The sequence below is a fragment of the Oncorhynchus clarkii genome, chromosome 23 (genome assembly GCF_045791955.1).
Source record: "Oncorhynchus clarkii lewisi isolate Uvic-CL-2024 chromosome 23, UVic_Ocla_1.0, whole genome shotgun sequence".
Taxonomy (NCBI): Eukaryota; Metazoa; Chordata; class Actinopteri; order Salmoniformes; family Salmonidae; genus Oncorhynchus; species Oncorhynchus clarkii.
The window spans coordinates 51,038,553-51,058,376 of record NC_092169.1 but is presented as its reverse complement, the minus strand read 5'-3'; the positions used below and the strand labels follow the sequence as shown (position 1 = coordinate 51,058,376).

General features: G+C 42.7%; 1 protein-coding gene across 2 annotated transcripts in view; it reads left to right on the top strand.

The window, feature by feature from the left end:
* Positions 1 to 19,824, top strand: part of LOC139381914 (collagen alpha-1(XIX) chain-like) — a 244,516-nt gene that overhangs the window by 22,841 nt on the left and 201,851 nt on the right. The gene's annotated exons all lie outside the window — the stretch shown is intronic.

The following is a 19,824-nucleotide window of genomic DNA, read 5'->3' as shown; positions in this document are numbered from 1 at the left end:
TAGACTGGCACAACTGGACTGGCATTCAGAAAGGAGAGGACTTTAAATGTGTTTGTGGGGGGAAAGCAAACGCTGTTCAAAAACCAACTCCACTTGATAGGACCATGTGTTTGAGCCACAGATGGTAAGCAGTGGAGGAGGGGGGGGGGGGTATAGGGTGGGAGGAGGTGTCAGTAACGTATAACCCTTGACATCTAACCCTTAGGGTTCAAGTGTTCCAGTGTAGATAATGTGTGTAAATGACCTCAACAGGCTCATTTACACATACTAACATTAGATAGAAATACAGTGGCATGTGAATGTATTCACCCCCCTTGGCATTTTTCCTATTTTGTTGCCTTACACCCTGGAATTAAAATAGATTTGTGTGGGGGGGTTGTATCATTTGTTTTACACAACATGCATACCACTTTGAAGATGCAAACGGGTTTCATACCAAAGGGGGTGAATACATACGTATGCACACACCACTTTTCAGCTTTTTTTTTTTAAACAAGTAATTTTTTTCATTTTCACTTCACTCATTTGGACTATTTTGTGTATGTCCTTTACATGAAATTGAGATAAAAATGGACTTAAATTTCAGGTTGTAAGGCAACAAAATAGGAAAAATGCCAAGAGGGGTGAATACTTTTGCAAGGCCCTGCACCGTGAAGAGCAGCTCTCCCCTGGATAACAGATTGCAGCTCAGTGAGACCTGTGATATTAAAGGTTTGATGGAAATGAAAAGTACATGTTTTAGTCCCCTCTCTGGGTTCAATTAGTCTAATTCCTTCAATGTATCTCTCTCCTTATTCCATACACATAACTATCCCACTGGGAACACATTGGTTGAATCAGTATTGTTTTCACCAACGTGGAATAGATGTGGAATTGCCGTCTGTGCCCAGATGGGATCTCTGCTGTTTTATTCAGGAATTCCAAATCATTCTTTTAGGTGGAATCTCAGGGAATAAACCTCTAGTTTTATGAATAGTCCTGCTCATCTCTCTCCGTTGAATTGCAATATAAATGTTCTCTTTTTGCCCCAAGGCGACGATTCACCTTCCCAGTCTCTCTCTTTCTCTCGCCTACCCTCAGAAAGCATTTGATCTTTCTGTGGCTTTAACCTCGCTGCATATATATTTTAATCGTATGCTGTGTCAACGTTCTGTGAGAATTCAAGGGACACACAAGGCAGGAGGGGTATGTCTCTGAGAGAATAGGTCATGAGCTATGAAGAGGATAACTCATTTCCGGCCTATCTGAAGTGAGCTTAGTCTCTCGCTTACTCTTTAGTTACCTCTCTCTCTCTCTCCCCCCATTTCTCTGTGTCGCTTGATAAATGTCTCTCTCCATCTCTCCCACCTCTCTCTCTCTCTCTCTCTCTCTCTCTCTCTCTCTCTCTCTCCCTTCCTTCCTTGATCTCTCTCTCCATCTCCATTCCACTCTCTCTGTTGCCCTCTCCTTCTCTCTCTCTTTCTCTCCCCATGTCTTTGAATGGCCTTGTCATTGCATCATTGCGATTTCTGCTAAACTTGAAAGATTGTGTTTCTGGTGCTTCACTTTTAGCTGTTAATGCATTACTATAGTCTAATCTGAGTCCCAGGTTCAGTTTGAGGGGTTAAAGTGTTGGTTCAACAGGATGGAAACAGGAAATAGGAGGAGAGAAGTATCAGTGAAGAAATGGAAGAGGAATAGTGTTAGTGTTTCTATAATGAATGAGGTTCCATCTACAGTGGGGAGGACAAGTATTTGATACACTGACGATTTTGCAGGTTTTCCTACTTACAAAGCATGTAGAGGTCTGTAATTTTTTTCCATAGGTACACTTGAACTGTGAGAGACGGTATGTAAAACAAAAATCCAGAAAATCACATTGTATGATTTTTATGTAATTAATTAGCATTTTATTGCATGACATAAGTATTTGATCACCTACCAACCAGTAAGAATTCCGGCTCTCACAGACCTGTTCGTTTTTCTTTAAGAACCCCTCCTGTTCTCCACTCATTACCTGTATTAATTGCACCTGTTTGAACTCGTTACCTGTATAAAAGACACCTGTCCACGCACTCAAACAAACAGACCTCAACCTCTCCACAATGGCCAAGACCAGAGAGCTGTGTAAGGACATCAGGGATAAAATTGTAGACCTGCACAAGGCTGGGATGGGCTACAGGACAATAGGCAAGCCGCTTGGTGAGAAGGCAACAACTGTTGGCGCAATTATTAGAAAATGGAAGAAGTTCAAGATGACGGTCAATCACCCTCGGTCTGGGGCTCCATGCAAGCCTCATCAATGATCATGAGGAAGGTGAGGGATCAGCCCAGAACTACACGGCAGGACCTGGTCAATGACCTGAAGAGAGCTGGGACCACAGCCTCAAAGAAAACCATTAGTAACACACTATGCCATCATGGATTAAAATCCTGCAGCGCACGCAAGGTCCCCTGCTCAAGCCAGCGCATGTCCAGGCCCGTCTGAAGTTTGCCAATGACCATCTGGATGATCCAGAGGAGGAATAGAAGAATGTCATGTGGTCTGATGAGACAAAAATATAGCTTTTTGGTCTAAACTCCACTTGTCGTGTTTGGAGGAAGAAGAAGGATGAGTACAACCCCAAGAACACCATCCCAACCGTGAAGCATGGAGGTGGAAACATCATTCTTTGGGGATGCTTTTCTGCAAAGGGGACAGGACGACTGCACCGTATTGAGGGGAGGATGGATGGGGCCATGTATCGTGAGATCTTGGCCAACAACCTCCTTCCCTCAGTAAGAGCATTGAAGATGGGTGGTGGCTGGGTCCTCCAGCATGACAACGACCCGAAACACACAGCCAGGGCAACTAAGGAGTGGCTCCGTAAGAAGCATCTCAAGGTCCCCGAGTGGCCTAGCCAGTCTCCAGACCTGAAGTCAAAAGAAAATCTTTGGAGGGAGCTGAAAGTCCGTATTGCCCAGCGACAGCCCCGAAACCTGAAGGATCTGGAGAAGGTCTGTATGGAGGGGTGGGCCAAAATTCCTGCTGCAGTGTGTGCAAACCTGGTCAAGAACTACAGAAAACGTATGATCTCTGTAATTGCAAACAAAGGTTTCTGTACCAAATATTAAGTTCTGCTTTTCTGATGTATCAAATACTTATGTCATGCAATAAAATGCTAATGAATTACTTATATATCATACAATGTTATTTTCTCACAGTTGAAGTGTACCTATGATAAAAATTACAGACCTCTACATGCTTTGTAAGTCGGAAACACTGCCGATTTTTCAGGTTATCAAATACTTGTTCTCCCCACTGTCTGTTGGTGGTACCATCCCCATTACATTCAGTGTTCACAATGTGCTAGAGATGTTCTGCCAGCAGTGTTGAACTGAAACGTCTGGGTTAACAAACCTATCGCCTTGTCATCTTCCTTTTTGCATTTTTCTCTTTATAACAATGTTTTCTTTCTAAGCTATATACTGTAGTTAGCCATGGTCTTGTGTTTTCTAGTCTAGACCTGTATGTGAAGTAAGAGGAATTTAATTTAAGTTTGAATAAATGATTATTCGATTTGGAATGACAGGGATGCTGAAATAAATGTAATCTGGCTGGATGAATCATGTTTGGCATAAAATTCTAGCTTTATATGTAAGCGGCCATTTTGCGCTAGGGGGCTATAGAAGAACGTTGTCAAGTGGTTCAAGTTGATTGGTTTTCTTACTACACAGTCATAGAAAGCTATAAGACATCCAGCATGATTATTCATATTCATTCTCAATGTTTATTTTTGACAGTCCATTTAGCAAATGCTAATTTTATGGGTAAAATCTTCTACGTTAGCTATTAATGCTCTTCCAACCAAGACTGAAAGTTCCAAAACAAAATTTTCACTGTTAGGCCCATTGTTCAGTTTCATATATTTTTGTGATTCAATTTGACAATATGCAGCTCGAACAATGTAATTTTTTTCTTTCAGATTGGTGTTCCCCAATGGTCTGTCCAGTGAATACTCTCTAGTTACCACCTTCCGGCTGAGGAAAACCACAAAGAAAGACCGCTGGTATCTGTGGCAGATATTCGACCAGACGGGAGGTACCCAGGTAGGTCTGAGTGTCCACTATAAGGATATTCATGATGTCTGGATGTATAGCATTGAATTGGGATTGGATCTATATTGATTTATTGATTTGTTGATTGACTGATCAGTCGATCGCTCACTCACTCTGCCAGTTCGCCCAGCAGGTCAGTCGGTCCATCGGCTGGTTGGCTGGTAGGTCCGTTGGCTGGTAGGTCAGTCAAGTCGGTTGGCCGTGTGGTCAGTAGGTCGGTCTGTCAGTTGGTTTACCATTGGTTAATTGATCAATGTTTTCATGCCATGACTGATGCTTGTATCTACCATGACCCTGATGGTAATGGTAATGAATGGAAGGCAACACCGGCAGGTATAAAGCTTTATAACTTGTTATGAGGCAATATAATGTCTTACAATCTCCTCCGGCTCTATCTTCAGGTGTCTGTAGTGTTGGACGGTGCTAAACGAGCAGTGGAGTTCTCAGCCCGGGGCCTTCTGAAGAACAGCCTCCACTACACCTTTAAGAGCCGAGACCTGCACACCCTGTTTGACCGCCAATGGCACAAGCTGGGTGTGGCGGTCCAGAGCAGCATCGTCTCCGTTTACATGGACTGTAAACTAATAGAGAGGAGGCTGACAGACGAGAAGGATGAAATCGACCCCAGCGGATATACGCTGATTACAACCCGGGTGGAGGATGGACGGCCTGTAGATGTACGTTTAGGCCTAAAGCCACAATCTGGAAATATAACCGTTCTGAAATTCATAGACGGAGCATGACTGACAGTCCATGAGATCGACATTATACTTTTAAACATACAGTAACTATATATGGTTGCCTTCAAGGGCAATGTCTAGAAGGGTCCCAGCAAACCGGGAACATTCCCAGAACATTAGCTAAGATTCCCATTAAGTTCTAGTTAGGGTTTTATCTAACACCTGGATGATAACATTTGATAACAAAATATTTTATTTTTCTAAAAATATTTTAAATGAAATATCGTTGGAATATTCTCCTAACATTCATTAAAATGTTGTGCACAACACCTGTAACAATCATCACAGAACATTCCTCAATAGTTCTCATTAGTCTTCCAGGTAATGAAATAACACAGTGTACCAGTAATGTTTTCCCAGCAAACCAAAATTGGCTCTGTGAAAGTTCCCAGAACATTTGTTAGGTTGTCGCAAATGTTCTCGTTACACAAAAGCGATCCATTCATGGTGATGAATGTTTAACATTTGCCTGATGTTGCGTGAGCATTCCTACAACAGTAGTAGCTACTACAACAATTGGATACCACGAAATTGGGGAGAAAAAGGGGTAAAAAAAATAAATAAAAATAAAACTGTAATATCTTATGTTTCACCGAGTCGTGGCTGGACCACAACACAGATTTTATACAGTTGGCTGGGTTTTCCATGCATCGGCAGGACAGAACAGATACGTCTGGTAAGATGAATAACAGCTGGTGTCTAATATTAAAGAGGTCTCAAGGTATTGCTCGCCTGAGGGAGAGTACCTCATGATAAGCCGTAGACCACACTATCTACCGAGAGAGTTTTCATCTATATTTTCCCTAGCTATCTATTTACCACAACAAATCGATGCTGGTACTAAGACAGCACTCAATGAACTGTATAAGACAATAAGCAAACAAGAAAATGCTCATCTAGAAGCGGCGCTCCTAGTGGCCGGGGACTTTAATGCAGGCAATCCTTTTTACCTAATTTCTACCATTATGTCATATGTGCAAACAGAGGGAAAAAAACTCTAGACCACCTTTCATTTGGCAAATCTGATCATAATTCCATCCTTCTGATTCCTGCTTACAAGCAAAAACTAAAGCAGGAAGTACCAGTGACTCGCTCAATACGGAAGTGGTCAGATGACACGGATGCTACGCTACAGGACTGTTTTGCTAGCACAGACTGGAATATTTTCCGGGATTCATCCAATGGCATTAAGGAGAATACCACCTCAGTCACCGGATTCATCAATAAGTGCATCGACGACGTCGTCCCCACAGTGTCAGTACGTACATTTCCCAACCAGAAGTCATGGATTACAGGCAACATCCTCATGAGCTAAAGGCTAGGACTGCTGCTTTCAAGGAGCGGGACACTAATCCAGACGCTTATGAGAAATCCCGCTTTGCCCTCAGACGAACCATCAAACAGGCAAAGCGTGAATACAGGACTAAGATTGAATCCTACTACACCCGCTCTGACGCTCGTTGGATGTGGCAGGGCTTATAAACTATTATGAACTACAAAGGGAAACTGGACAGCTGTGTGATCACGTTGTCCATAGCTGATGTGAGCAAGACCCTTAAACAGATGTTGCTCACATCGGAAAGGCCGGATTACCATGACGTGTACTCAGAGCATGCACGGACCAACTGGCAAGTGTCTTCACTGACATTTTCAACCTCTCCCTGACCGAGTCTGTAATACCTACATGTTTGAAGCAGACCACCATAGTCCCTGTGTCCAAGAAAGTGAAGGTAACCTGCCTAAATGACTACCGAACTGTTGCACTCACGTCGATAGCCATGAAGTGCTTAGAAAGGCTGGTCATGGCTCACATCAACACCATCATCCCAGAAACCCTAGACCCATTCCAATTTCCGTACAGCCCCAACAGATCCACAGATGACGCAATCTCAATCGCACTCCACACTGCTCTTTCCTACCTGGAGAAAAGGTGAGAAGGTGAGAATGCTGTTCATTGACTACAGCTCAGCTTTCAACACCATAGTGCCCATAAAGCTCATCACTAAGCTAAGGACCCTGGGACTAACAACTCCCTCTGCAACTGGATCCTGGACTACCTGACGGGCCTGTTGTATTCGGCACATGTGACAAATAACATTTTATTTGATAACTGAATGTTTGCATAACTGGACAGTTTTTGTGTTTTGGGAACATATCTCTTGACCAGTCAGTGTTACCACAACCTAATGAAATATTCTTGGAACCTTTAAAGAACAGAGGAAATGTGTTCTGGGAACGTACTTGTAATATCTCATGCTTTTTGCACCCTTAAAGAACCATTCTAGAAGCGGAGGCCCAACTGGACAGCTTTTGTGTTTGGGGAACATATCTTTTGTGATGTCCCCAAAAGTTCTCACCAGACTAATGAAATGATTCTGGGAACATGTTAAAGAATAGTTCTTGAATGTTCTTGAAACATCAGGCAAATGTTTTATACAAGCATTCTAAAAGAACATTTGCCGCGAACAAACAAATGTTCTGGGAACTTTCACAGAACCAATTTTGGTGTGCTGGGGTTGCTTAGTTTCGGTCAAAGAAACATGTTTCCTATTTCAAAATATACATTGTTAGTTTTTCTCTATATCTGAATCATCATAATGTCCCTAACAGATGTCTTTCTCTCCAGATCGAACTGCAACAAATCCTGATCTACTGTGACCCATACCTGGCTGAGATGGAGAACTGCTGTGAGCAGGCAGGATCTACGGTAAGATATTTTACACTCCTTTTATGTACAGTGCACATTTTAGGACATACATGAGACCTTCGACGTGGCTTGATATACAGTAGAGCAGGGTTATTAAATTCTTACCCTATGAATTCCGGAGTACTTCTAGTTTTCTGTTCTACCGGATAATTAATTGCACCCACCTGCTTTCCCAGATCTAAATCAGTCCCTGATTATTTTTTTTAATTAAAAAAACATATATATATTTATCCATTATTTTACCAGGTAAGTTGACTGAGAACACGTTCTCATTTACAGCAACGACCTGGGGAATAGTTAGGGGGATGAATGAGTGAGGGGAGAGGAGGGGGGTGAATGAGTCAATTGTAAGAGGGGAATATATATATATTTTTTTTAAAGCAGTGGAACTGGCTTCTTGGTCGATATTTAAATTTAAGAGCAATATGTAACATAATCTGGTTGAGTTGTGTTTGTCCTTCTTGAAAACTACCCAACTGAATGATGTTTCTTCCATAGGGGACATCTTATCCAGGTTACTGTGCAATATCTTTGTGACAGCTGCTGATGTAAAACGGGATTTATAAATACATTTGATTGATAGATTGATAGATAGATATTCTTCTGTTAGATCATATTGCAGACCAGGTCAATGGAGAGTGACCTTACAGACTGTGGATGAATCCCAAATAGCACCCTATTCCCAGTATAGTGCACTACGTTTGACCAGAGCCCATAGGAAAAAGTGTGCAATTTGGACTGCTAACTGTGTTTAAAAGGAGAAGTGACCTTTGACATTTTGACAGTTGGGCCTATACGTATTCATAACCATGTTGTCATCTCAGTGAGTGTTGGGTTATGTTGATTCAATGTGCTAGGTCACATGTGGTCTATATGGTTGGAAATAGTGTGTTTCAGTGACCTCTCACCTTTGGCCTCTGACAGTTATAATATATATCCATAACCAGGATGTTATCTCAGTGTGCATTGAGTTTCAGTACTGGGGCTCAGTTAATATGGTAGGAAATAATGTATTGGCATTCAAAACCTTAAGTATTGTCCTTTCCTCATTCCCCTGGGACAGTCATCTAGTTTCACAGTAATTAAGGTAACTCATTGAGTCAATGAATCATTGGACATTAACTGATTATAAATACGGTAGTGGTACTGGACTGTTATTACATTTCAGACTATTTGAGAACTGCATTTCAACATGTGTTGTATTGTAATTGTCTGGTTTCCTATACCCAAATTAAGCCTACTCCTAAACTAAATAGCACTTTCAATTGAGATTTTACATTGCTTTCTAGACCAACATTCTGTCTAGCCCTGGACTCAAGTTCAAGTCAACTAGAAAACAGAATTGAATAGCAACATGAAATGATTAGGCTTAAGGTGGTTCCAGGAAACTGGCCCTTAAATAGCAGAGTCATGTGTCTAAACAGTTTGTAGTGGACATATATAAAATAGTCCAAATTGGTGAAGTGAAATCAAAAAAATAACTTGTTTCAAACAATTAAAACTATTTAAAAAACTGAAAAGTGGTGCGTGTATATGTATTCAGCCCCTAAATAAGATCTGGTGCAACCAGTTACCTTCAGAACTAATTAGCAAATTAACTTAAGTCCACATGTGTGCAAGTGCCACATGATCTGTCACATGATCTCAGTATATGTACACCTGTTCTGAAAGGCCCCAGAGTCTGCAACATCACTAAGCAAGAGCCACCACCAAGCAAGTGGCACCATGAAGACCAAGGAGCTCCAAACAGGTCAGGGAGTGGAGAAGTACAGATCAGGGTTCGGATATAAAAATCCATTATTAAATAATTGAAAGAATATGGCACTACAACAAACCTGCCAAGAGAGGGCTGCCCACCAAAACTCACAGACCAGGCAAGGAGAGCATTAATCAGAGATGCAACAAAGAGTCCAAAGATAACCCTGAAGGAGCTGCAAAGCTCCACAGTGGAGATTGGAGTATCTGTCCATAGGACCACTTCCACATTCCACAGAGCTGGGCTTTACAGAAGAGTGGCCAGAAAAAAGACATTGCTTAAAGAAAAAATAAGGAAGCACGTTTGGTGTTTGCCAAAAGGCATGTGGGAGACTCCCCAAACATATGGAAGAAGGTACTCTGGTCAGACAAGACTAAAATTGAGCTTTTTGGCCATCAAGGAAAACGCTATGTCTGGTACAAACCCAACACCTCTCACCACCCCTGTTTTATTGTCTTATTTCGTGTTTGTTTCACAATAAAAAATATTTTGCATCTTCAAAGTGGTAGGCATGTCGTGTGAATCAAATGATACAAACCCCCCAAAAATCTATTTTAATTCCAGGTTGTAAGGCAACAAAATAGTAAAAATCCCAACTGTAAATCTTTGTATTGATCCTACAGTGTGAGCCTAGCAGGGAGGGCCCTAGTGCTGGAGGGGTGACTCCCAATCCCTTGAATACAGATGGAGCAGGCCAGCTCCCCCGGATGCTCTCCCAGCCCGTCCAGCCAGCTCGGGTCCAGCGGGTCCAGCATTCCAGCAGTGACAGATGTCAATGTTCAGCAGAGAAGGTACAGTCCATAGAAATATCTTGCGTCCCAAACAGCACTCTATTCTCTGTTTTGTGCACTACTTTTGACCAAGGCCAATAGGGAATAGGGTGCCATTGTATTCGATAAACATTTTTAGTAAAAGTATGAATTTCAGCACCCTTCGGAAGGACTTCTTGTTGTACAGGACTAAAATAGGTACAGGTAAGCGTTTTCAGAATTTCAAGTATCGACTGGTGGCAACTCAATGTTGTTGCTAGCAAATCGTGAGACCACTTATCAATACTCAACTCAACCTCGATATAGGAGATCGGAGTTGAGCAATCCTCAGGAACAATCTGTCCAAACAGCAAATATAATCCTAATGGGTTGGAGTGTTCTGTTCTAATGGAACCATGCATTCAGATATCCCACTGCTGACACCAAACGTATTAAACAAGAAAAGAAATACCAAATTAAAGCACATTTATGCCAATGGGTTTTCTTGGATGCCAACCAAAGGCAGGAAATAAAAGCTTATTAGCAGTAATTTGGCACAAATATGTAGTTGCTTTGTTTAAGGCATGGCCGTCATCTCCAGAGGTGGTTCCACTAATGTCCATGGAAGTTCTGAAAGCAGACTTCAGACAGAGGGGTACCTTGGGGAATTTCTCATGTCTTTGGGGAGTTTTTAATGTGTGGATGGACAGTCATTAGCAAGCTAGTTCAGGTAAATTACATCAATTAAATGTTATTGTTCTTTGTAGGGTGATCAAGGTCTACCAGGCTTGGCAGGACTTCCAGGACAGAAAGGCGATCAAGGAGACAAGGTAAAGGAGATGTTGAATATCTATCTGGCTCAGTAAATACCATCATTACTGTACAAGTGTACACAGGTATTGTACCTGTAGAATTCAGTTACAATTCTAACAGAGATAAAGCTGTTGTGCTTCCTTAGTCACATATTTCAGGGAGAGACAAAGACGGTGAAAAGACAGACAGAGAAAAGACAGACAGAGATGGGGAAAAGACAGACAGAGATGGGGAAAAGACAGACAGAGAAGGAGAAAAGACAGACAGAGATGGAGAAAAGACAGACAGAGATGGAGAAAAGACAGACCGAGATGGAGAAAAGACAGACAGAGAAAAGACAGACAGAGATGGAGAAAAGACAGACAGAGAAAAGACAAACAGAGATGGAGAAAAGACAGACAGAGATGGAGAAAAGACAGACAGAGAAAAGACAAACAGAGATGGAGAAAAGACAGACAGAGAAAAGACAAACAGAGATGGAGAAAAGACAGACAGAGAAAAGACAAACAGAGATGGAGAAAAGACAGACAGAGAAAAGACAAACAGAGATGGAGAAAAGACAGACAGAGAAAAGACAGACAGAGATGGAGAAAAGACAGACAGAGAAAATACAAACAGAGATGGAGAAAAGACAGACAGAGAAAAGAGAAACAGAGATGGAGAAAAGACAGACAGAGAAAAGAGAAACAGAGATGGAGAAAAGACAGACAGAGAAAAGACAAACAGAGATGGAGAAAAGACAGACAGAGAAAAGACAAACAGAGATGGAGAAAAGACAGACAGAGAAAAGACAGACAGAGATGGAGAAAAGACAGACAGAGATGGGGAAAAGACAGACAGAGATGGGGAAAAGACAGACAGAGATGGGGAAAAGACAGACAGAGATGGAGAAAAGACAGACAGAGATGGGGAAAAGACAGACAGACAGAGATGGAGAAAAGACAGACAGAGATGGGGAAAAGACAGACAGAGATGGAGAAAAGACAGACAGACAGAGATGGAGAAAAGACAGACAGACAGAGATGGAGAAAAGACAGACAGAGATGGGGAAAAGACAGACAGACAGAGATGGAGAAAAGACAGACAGAGATGGAGAAAAGACAGACAGACAGAGATGGAGAAAAGACAGACAGAGATGGAGAAAAGACAGACAGACAGAGATGGAGAAAAGACAGACAGAGATGGGGAAAAGACAGACAGACAGAGATGGAGAAAAGACAGACAGACAGAGATGGAGAAAAGACAGACAGACAGAGATGGAGAAAAGACAGACAGAGATGGAGAAAAGACAGACAGACAGAGATGGAGAAAAGACAGACAGAGATGGAGAAAAGACAGACAGACAGAGATGGAGAAAAGACAGACAGAGAGAGATGGAGAAAAGACAGACAGACAGAGACAGAGAAAAGACAGACACAGACGGAGACAGAAATAAGGAAATATGTCCTGTATTGTGTTATCCTCCATGATTTAACAATGGAAATATGTCCCAGACTGTATTGTGTGTTATCTATGATTTAACAATGGAAATATGTCCCAGACTGTATTGTGTGTTATCTATGATTTAACAATGGAAATAAGTCCCAGACTGTATTGCGTGTTATCCTCCGTGATTTAACAATGGAAATATATCCCAGACTGAATTGCATGTTATCCTCCATGATTTAACAATGGAAATATGTCCCAGACTGTATTGCGTGTTATCCTCCATGATTTAACAATGGAAATATGTCCCAGACTGTATTGAGTGTTATCCTCCATGATTTAACAATGGAAATATGTCCCAGACTGTATTGCGTGTTATCCTCCATGATTTAACAATGGAAATAAGTCTCAGACTGTATTGCGTGTTATCCTCCGTGATTTAACAATGGAAATATGTCCCAGACTGTATTGTGTGTTATCCTCCATGATTTAACAATGGAAATATGTCCCAGACAGAATCAACTAAAGTAATAGAACGAGTATGAAATTCAGTCCTTTTACAATATATAACCGTCAGTATCAGTTCAACATTTCATTTGCTACGTGTTTTAAGCCTTGAAATCAGACACAAACAAGTACAGGTGGCTCTCCATTACGCCTCTCCATTGTTTTGTGTGAAATTGTGCGAACTCAAAAATAATGTGGTGCGTTATGGGATTACACATCGCTCTGAAGCCTTTGAAGTGGCTATCGGAGGGTCTAATACACCCTCCATAATTTTCACTCCCTCAGCATAGGGACAATTGTGTATATAGCAGATGAGCGTGTGAATGCACAAATGGAGGGCTGAGGGCCGAAGGGACTGACAGAAAGAAAGAGAAGAAGAGCCAGTGTGTTTGACAGAGAGAGAGAGAAGCGCTAGTGTGTATGACAGAAAGAGAGAGAGAAGAAGAGCCAGTGTGTTTGACAGAGAGAGCGAGAGAGAGAGAGAGGTGCCAGTGTGTTTGACAGAAGGAGAGAGAGAGAGAGGTGCCAGTGTGTTTGACAGAAGGAGAGAGAGAGAAGAAGAGCCAGTGTGTTTGACAGAAAGAGAGAGAGAGGAGCCAGTGTGTTTGACAGAGAGAGAGAGAGAGAGAGAGAGAAGAGCCAGTGTGTTTGACAGAGAGAGAGAGAGAGAGAGAGAAGCGCTAGTGTGTTTGACAGAAAGAGAGAGAGAAGAAGAGCCAGTGTGTTTGACAGAAGGAGAGAGAGAGAAGAAGAGCCAGTGTGTTTGACAGAAAGAGAGAGAGAGAGAGAAGCGCCAGTGTGTTTGACAGAAAGAGAGAGAAGAAGTGCCAGTGTGTTTGACAGAAAGAGAGAGAGAGAGGAGTCAGTGTGTTTGACAGAAGGAGAGAGAGAGAAGAAGAGCCAGTGTGTTTGACAGAAAGAGAGAGAGAGGAGCCAGTGTGTTTGACAGAGAGAGAGAGAGAGAGAGAGAGAAGAGCCAGTGTGTTTGACAGAGAGAGAGAGAGAGAGAGAGAGAAGCGCTAGTGTGTTTGACAGAAAGAGAGAGAGAAGAAGAGCCAGTGTGTTTGACAGAAGGAGAGAGAGAGAAGAGCCAGTGTGTTTGACAGAAAGAGAGAGAGAGAGAGAAGCGCCAGTGTGTTTGACAGAAAGAGAGAGAAGAAGTGCCAGTGTGTTTGACAGAAAGAGAGAGAGGAGTCAGTGTGTTTGACAGAAAGAGAGAGAGAGAAGTGCCAGTGTGTTTGACAGAAAGAGAGAGAGAAGAGCCAGTGTGTTTGACAGAAGGAGAGAGAGAGAAGAGCCAGTGTGTTTGACAGAAAGAGAGAGAGAGAAGTGCCAGTGTGTTTGACAGAAAGAGAGAGAGAAGAGCCAGTGTGTTTGACAGAAGGAGGGAGAGAGAAGAGCCAGTGTGTTTGACAGAAAGAGAGAGAGAGAGAAGAGCCAGTGTGTTTGACAGAAAGAGAGAGAGAAGAGCCAGTGTGTTTGACAGAAGGAGAGAGAGAGAAGAGCCAGTGTGTTTGACAGAAAGAGAGAGAGAAGAGCCAGTGTGTTTGACAGAAAGAGAGAGCGAGAGAAGAGCCAGTGTGTTTGACAGAAAGAGAGAGAGAGAAGGGCCAGTGTGTTTGACAGAAAGAGAGAGAGAAGAGCCAGTGTGTTTGACAGAAAGAGAGAGAGAGAGAAGAGCCAGTGTGTTTGACAGAAAGAGAGAGAGAGAGAAGAGCCAGTGTGTTTGACAGAAAGAGAGAGAGAGAAGAGCCAGTGTGTTTGACAGAAAGAGAGAGAGAAGAGCCAGTGTGTTTGACAGAAAGAGAGAGAGAAGAAGAGCCCGTGTGTTTGACAGAAAGAGAGAGAGAGAGAGAAGCGCCAGTGTGTTTGACAGAAAGAGAGAGAAGAGCCAGTGTGTTTGACAGAAAGAGAGAGAGAGAGAAGAGCCAGTGTGTTTGACAGAAAGAGAGAGAGAGAGAAGAGCCAGTGTGTTTGACAGAAAGAGAGAGAGAGAAGAGCCAGTGTGTTTGACAGAAAGAGAGAGAGAAGAGCCAGTGTGTTTGACAGAAAGAGAGAGAGAAGAAGAGCCCGTGTGTTTGACAGAAAGAGAGAGAGAGAGAGAAGCGCCAGTGTGTTTGACAGAAAGAGAGAGAAGAGCCAGTGTGTTTGACAGAAAGAGAGAGAGAGAGAAGAGCCAGTGTGTTTGACAGAAAGAGAGAGAGAGAGAAGAGCCAGTGTGTTTGACAGAAAGAGAGAGAGAGAGAAGAGCCAGTGTGTTTGACAGAAAGAGAGAGAGAGAAGAGCCAGTGTGTTTGACAGAGAGAGAGAGAAGAGCCAGTGTGTTTGACAGAAAGAGAGAGAGAGAGAAGAGCCAGTGTGTTTGACAGAAAGAGAGAGAGAAGAGCCAGTGTGTTTGACAGAAGGAGGGAGAGAGAAGTGCCAGTGTGTTTGACAGAAAGAGAGAGAGAGAGAAGAGCCAGTGTGTTTGACAGAAAGAGAGAGAGAGAAGAGCCAGTGTGTTTGACAGAAAGAGAGAGAGAAGTGCCAGTGTGTTTGACAGAAGGAGAGAGAGAGAAGAGCCAGTGTGTTTGACAGAAAGAGAGAGAGAAGAGCCAGTGTGTTTGACAGAAAGAGAGAGCGAGAGAAGAGCCAGTGTGTTTGACAGAAAGAGAGAGAGAGAAGGGCCAGTGTGTTTGACAGAAAGAGAGAGAGAAGAGCCAGTGTGTTTGACAGAAAGAGAGGGAGAGAGAAGAGCCAGTGTGTTTGACAGAAAGAGAGAGAGAGAGAAGAGCCAGTGTGTTTGACAGAAAGAGAGAGAGAGAAGAGCCAGTGTGTTTGACAGAAAGAGAGAGAGAAGAGCCAGTGTGTTTGACAGAAAGAGAGAGAGAAGAAGAGCCCGTGTGTTTGACAGAAAGAGAGAGAGAGAGAGAAGCGCCAGTGTGTTTGACAGAAAGAGAGAGAAGAGCCAGTGTGTTTGACAGAAAGAGAGAGAGAGAGAAGAGCCAGTGTGTTTGACAGAAAGAGAGAGAGAGAGAAGAGCCAGTGTGTTTGACAGAAAGAGAGAGAGAGAGAAGAGCCAGTGTGTTTGACAGAAAGAGAGAGAGAGAAGAGCCAGTGTGTTTGACAGAGAGAGAGAGAAGAGCCAGTGTGTTTGACAGAAAGAGAGAGAGAGAGAGAAGAGCCAGTGTGTTTGACAGAAAGAGAGAGAGAAGAGCCAGTGTGTTTGACAGAAAGAGAGAGAGAGAGAAGAGCCAGTGTGTTTGACAGAAGGAGAGAGAGAGAAGAGCCAGTGTGTTTGACAGAAAGAGAGAGAGAGAGAAGAGCCAGTGTGTTTGACAGAAAGAGAGAGAGAAGAAGAGCCAGTGTGTTTGACAGAAAGAGAGAGAGAGAGAGAAGCGCCAGTGTGTTTGACAGAAAGAGAGAGAGAGAGAAGAGCCAGTGTGTTTGATAGGAGAGAGAGAGAAGAGCCAGTGTGTTTGACAGAAAGAGAGAGAGAGAGAAGAGCCAGTGTGTTTGACAGAAGGAGAGAGAGAGAAGAGTCAGTGTGTTTGACAGAAAGAGAGAGAGAGAGAAGAGCCAGTGTGTTTGACAGAAAGAGAGAGAGAGAAGAGCCAGTGTGTTTGACAGAAAGAGAGAGAGAGAAGGGCCAGTGTGTTTGACAGAGAGAGAAGAGCCAGTGTGTTTGACAGAAAGAGAGAGAGAAGAGCCAGTGTGTTTGACAGAGAGAGAGAGAAGTGCCAGTGTGTTTGACAGAAAGAGAGAGAGAAGAGCCAGTGTGTTTGACAGAAGGAGAGAGAGAAGAGCCAGTGTGTTTGACAGAAGGAGAGAGAGAGAAGAGCCAGTGTGTTTGACAGAAAGAGAGAGAGAGAGAAGAGCCAGTGTGTTTGACAGAAAGAGAGAGAGAGAAGAGCCAGTGTGTTTGACAGAGAGAGAGAGAGAAGAGCCAGTGTGTTTGACAGAAAGAGAGAGAGAAGAGCCAGTGTGTTTGGCAGAAAGAGAGAGAGAGGGGCCAGTGTGTTTGACAGAAAGAGAGAGAGAAGAAGAGCCAGTATGTTTGACAGAAAGAGAGAGAGAGGGGCCAGTGTGTTTGACAGAAAGAGAGAGAGAAGAAGGGCCAGTGTGTTTGACAGAAAGAGAGAGAGAGAGAGAAGCGCCAGTGTGTTTGACAGAAAGAGAGAGAGTGAGAAGAAGAGCCAGTGTGTTTGACAGAAAGAGAGAGAGAGAAGAGCCGGTGTGTTTGACAGAAAGAGAGAGAGAGAGAAGGGCCAGTGTGTTTGACAGAAAGAGAGAGAGTGAGAAGAAGAGCCAGTGTGTTTGACAGAAAGAGCGAGAGAAGAAGAGCCAGTGTGTTTGACAGAAAGAGAGAGAGAAGAGCCAGTGTGTTTGACAGAGAGAAAGAGAGAAGTGCCAGTGTGTTTGACAGAAAGAGAGAGAGAGAAGGGCCAGTGTGTTTGACAAAAAGAGAGAGAGAGAAGAGCCAGTGTGTTTGACAGAAAGAGAGAGAGAGAAGGGCCAGTGTGTTTGACAGAAAGAGAGAGAAGAGCCAGTGTGTTTGACAGAGAGAGAGGGAAGAGCCAGTGTGTTTGACAGAAAGAGAGAGAGAGAAGAGCCAGTGTGTTTGACAGAAAGAGAGAGAGAGAAGAGTCAGTGTGTTTGACAGAGAGAGAAGAGCCAGTGTGTTTGACAGAAAGAGAGGGAGAGGGGCCAGTGTGTTTGACAGAAAGAGAGAGAGAAGAAGAGCCAGTGTGTTTGACAGAAAGAGAGAGAGAGGGGCCAGTGTGTTTGACAGAAAGAGAGAGAGAAGAAGGGCCAGTGTGTTTGACAGAAAGAGAGAGAGAGAAGAGCCAGTGTGTTTGACAGAAAGAGAGAGAGAGAAGGGCCAGTGTGTTTGACAGAGAGAGAAGAGCCAGTGTGTTTGACAGAAAGAGAGAGAGAAGAAGGGCCAGTGTGTTTGGGAATGAAGAATGATAGGAAGTAATTTCTCTGAACAGGTGGTGATTCGCCTTTTAGGACCAGATGGTCTTTGTGGTCATTGACCCAATTACCATAGAGTGGTGTAGTTTGCGTAAAGACATTTTGCAGAGCTAGTAGGAACTTGGTTGTGTCCTAAATGGAACCCTATTCCCAATATAGTGCACTACTTTGGAGCAGAGCCCTATGGGATATCTTATAGGCCTGGTCAAAAAAAATGCACTATATAGAGACTAGGGTGCCATTTGGGATGCAGTCCTTCTGTTTTTCCCTTAAAACCACTCAGGAATTCAGAGAAAGTACAACAGCTACTACACAAGCGTTAAATCATTCTACCTGTAGGACCGAGCGAGAGGAGGGGGAATTGGGTTATTTGTGAGACACTCCATTATAATTAGTATGTTCCTGCTGTAGAAGTGGCGTTAGGTTTGTTATAGTGGTCTACTAGGACCAAAGAAAACACCTCTGTCCATATATCCTTATTTAACTAGTCTTGGCACTTTAGCTACCATTAAATCATTAAAAGTAGCACAAAATAAATCTCTTTAAAGTCATAATTCGTTTTTTTTTTCAGGTTGAAAGTAACTTGTAGAGAAACCTCCAAGCGTATCATACTAAGGTGAATAGACTCCTGTGAGCAGACCATTTACTTGTTCTATTAAACTGTGAATCCAATACAATGTCATGTCACTTCTGAAAGGGTCCTTTAATTACTGTACCTCTGTTGAAGTTATACGTTTTGACAGACAGGCTTGGTTCAGCGACACTGTGACAACCAATCAACTGCCCCGAATAGGATTCCTGGCATTATTATCACTTTTCAGAAGAAGTGCATTGTGGGACTAAATTAAATTAGTGACAGCTCGTTGAGAAGGCAAGCAGGCAGGGCGGAATGGAGTACATCTGTAGTGTGGTGCTGAACACGTTCTGGGTATTGTAAAGGAATAATAAAAAGCATTAATTTAATGACAACGTCAATGTTTAGATTTTATTCCACCTAGGAGCTGTGAATGTGTTAATACCAGGGCTGTACATCGTATAACATAGTACTAGGGCTGTACATCGTATAACATAGGACTAGGACTGTACATCGTATAACATAGTACTAGGGCTGTACATCGTATAACATAGTACTAGGGCTGTACATCGTATAACATAGTACCAGGGCTGTACATCGTATAACATAGTACTAGGGCTGTACATCGTATAACATAGTACTAGTACTAGGACTGTACATCGTATAACATAGTACTAGGGCTGTACATCGTATAACATAGTACCAGGGCTGTACATCGTATAACATAGGACTAGGGCTGTACATCGTATAACATAGTACTAGGGCTGTACATCGTATAACATAGTACCAGGGCTGTACATCGTATAACATAGTACTAGGGCTATACATCCTATAACATAGTACTAGGGCTGTACATCGTATAACATAGTACTAGGGCTGTACATCGTATAACATAGCACTAGGGCTGTACATCGTATAACATAGTACTAGGGCTGTACATCGTATAACATAGTACTAGTACTAGGACTGTACATCGTATAACATAGGACTAGGACTGTACATCGTATAACATAGTACTAGGGCTGTACATCGTATAACATAGTACTAGGGCTGTACATCCTATAACATAGTACTAGGGCTATACATCCTATAACATAGTACTAGGGCTGTACATCCTATAACATAGTACTAGGGCTGTACATCGTATAACATAGTACTAGGGCTGTACATCGTATAACATAGCACTAGGGCTGTACATCGTATAACATAGTACTAGGGCTGTAAATCCTATAATATAATACTAGGGCTGTAAATCCTATAATATCATACAAGGCCATTAGGAAAAAGTGATTTCCTTTCAAGGAAGCTGCCTTCTTATAATACCAGGATGGATGTGTTTAATCTTCTGAAGAACCCTGGATAACCACAGCTGTTTCATCACTGTGAACGGGATTAGGATCCTCCATCCAACTTTCACCACAGTGCTGGATTTATACTGTCTCTTCTCTTGAAGTAACACAACCACAAGGTAATCCCCAATCCCCCCCCCCCAACGTTTTCCTTGTTAGGTCATAACAATT